Source organism: Amblyraja radiata, unplaced genomic scaffold, assembly GCF_010909765.2.
Source record: "Amblyraja radiata isolate CabotCenter1 unplaced genomic scaffold, sAmbRad1.1.pri scaffold_555_ctg1, whole genome shotgun sequence".
In the NCBI taxonomy this organism is placed as follows: Eukaryota; Metazoa; Chordata; class Chondrichthyes; order Rajiformes; family Rajidae; genus Amblyraja; species Amblyraja radiata.
In genome coordinates, this window is record NW_022630612.1 from 63,531 (window position 1) to 66,267 (window position 2,737).

The following is a 2,737-nucleotide window of genomic DNA, read 5'->3' on the forward strand; positions in this document are numbered from 1 at the left end:
CCATGACACTGACGTTCCTTGCCTCTCCCCTGGCTGCAGCAGGCCAGGGCCATCAACTCACCTGGAATCCGAGAGTTTGAAGAAGTGTCCCGACCCAAAATATCACCTATTCATGTTCTCCAGAGATGCTGCCTGACCTGCTGAGTTACTCCAGCACTTTGTGTCTTTTTGGGTATTAACCAGCAACCACAGTGGTTTGTTTCTACTACTTATACAATGATAACTCCCTATACAATGATAATTCCCTACTTGGTTGAAACGGACAATTGGCAATTACGGACACCATTTTCATGTGGTTGAGACGAGCCAAGGTGTTATTGAATTTGGAATTTGTTAATAATGCTAAGCTATATAGGTAGGAAATAGCTATTATTTCCTCAAAAATCCTGCAGATGGCACTTTACCAAAAAGAATCTTGAAGAAAAACAACATTACAATCATAGATACAATAGGAGCATTCCTAAAATTGACCAGTTATAATTTAGTTGAATATTGTTTTGCAAATTTAATGCAAAAAGAACAACATTTCTTATTTTTGAATCAAAATAAACTTTATTCTGAATAAAAACTGTATTCAATAAATCTTAACAAGAACCCTTGTATTCTTCTTCAGACTCTCTTTGCAAATCCACACTGCGAAGAGGTGGGCAAACGTCTCTTCTCTGCAGCAACCGTCCCGAGGGCAGCCTGTGCTGGTAGTAAGATTCCGGCGGTGCAGCAATGATCTGACGACTGAGAGGGTCCCTCTCACTGCCAGCCAAGAAAGGTCTTGGTGCTTGTTGGTGAGTTCTGGCGATTAGTTATTTCACCAGACAAGCTGTGCAGTTTGCTTGGGGAACCATACCACAGGATCGACCGAGTCCTTTTCCTGCAGTGCCTGCTGGACGTAACGTGCTGACCACTGCCTAATGGACGTGGTCAAAGGTGTTGGTCCAGAGATCAGGTCTTTGCTTTTAGTGAGATCAAGCAATATAGTAATTGTGGTACCTGAAGATAGTATTTCAGAAATGCATTTTTGGGTAATATGTACCTCAGGTTGTTCTAAGGATATAAAGGCACTAATTCAATATAAGTTCTATCATATTGCTTTCCTTCCATCACATTGAAAAATAAATGTTCGGCACAGTAGGTCTTAGTCACTAAATACATAATTTTATAAATTTAAATTGGATTTTTTCGATTGTGAGCTAAATTGAATGGACAAAGCCCATAATTCAGCATGTTGGAAAACTTCACAAAATAAATCATAATTATCTACGAGGATTAATGGTGCCATTTTCTTGATTTAAAAAAAAGGCTTGACTAAATGCAGACCTGTTGAGTCTGCTCCTCCAACGCAATATTCCACCACTCACCCGTTCCCCCAATGCTACCCGTTCCCCTATTCACCCATACCCCCCAACTGTGCAGGCGTGGCTCAATTGCCCTCATTCCCCAGCACTCCCTCCCCCTCCACTTCATCCTCCCGCTTCTTTCCCCTCTCCTCCTCCCCTCCCTCAATCCCTCCCTCACCCTCTCTTTCCTTTCCTCTACAGTCACTTCCTCCCTCCTTCCATAACTCCTCTCTCCTCCCTACCCCCTCCTATCCCTCTATCCCCCACCTCCCCCACACCTCCATTTACCCCCCCATGCTTGACCTGCTGAGCATTTTCTGTTTTTATTTTAGGTTGCCAACATTCATAGATTTTTTTTAATTTTCACTTTCCACTTTCCGTTTCCCCACTCCCTCCTTCACCGCACTCTCCCACCCCACCTGCCTCCTCTAGCACTTTCTCTCCTCCACCACACTCCACCCTCCACACCACTTCCCCTCTCATCTACCTCTTCCACCCAACTCCCCCACCCCATCTTCATCTTGCTCCCTCACCCCCACTCCCTCATCCACCTCCCACTCTCGCCCCTCTCTAATTCCTCCGTCCCATCTCCCTCTCCAATCCACTCCCCACCATTTTCCTCCCCCACTCCTTCCCATCTCCCTCATCCACTCCACTCTATTCCCCACCTCCTTCATTCATCCCACAATCTAGCCCGATCTCCCTCCTCCACCCTCTCCCCTCTCCTCTCACTCTCCCGCCACATTCCCTCCCCCACCCCATATTTCTCCTCCACCCTCACCTCTTCTCCATCTCCCTCATCCACCCCACTCCATCTCCCTCCTCCACTCCACATCCACTCCCCTGCCCCTATTCCCTCCTCTACATCTTCTTCTCCACCCCTCACCTCATCCCCATCTCCTATCTCCATCCCACTCGCTCCACCTCCTTCCTTCACCCCTTCCCATCACCCGCATTCACCATTCTTGACCCATCTCCCTCTTCCACCCCCATCTCCCTCTTCCACCCCTCCCCATCTTCCTCTACACACCCCACTCCCCACTCCATCTCCCACCTCCCCATTTCCCTCATCCTCCTCCCCTCACTCCCATTCCCTGCCCCAGCACCTACCCAGGTCGTAGAGCAGCGCCGGGCCTGGAACTCGGCTGGTTCTCATACTCGGCCCGGCACTGGCTGTAGGCGGCCAGCAGCCAGCCGAAACACTTTCGGACCTGGGCCTCAACGGAGCCAGGCTCCCTGTGCCGGGGGCGGGATGAGAATGGCGAGCGGCCGAGCCAGAGCTGCCCGCGGAGCAGGGAGCGGAGGCTGTGCTCCAGGATGGCGGCAGCCAGGTGGCACCCGAGGTTCTGGAACACCATAGAACAAGTATCTATAGCTTGGGACTTGCCTAAATGAGTACTGAG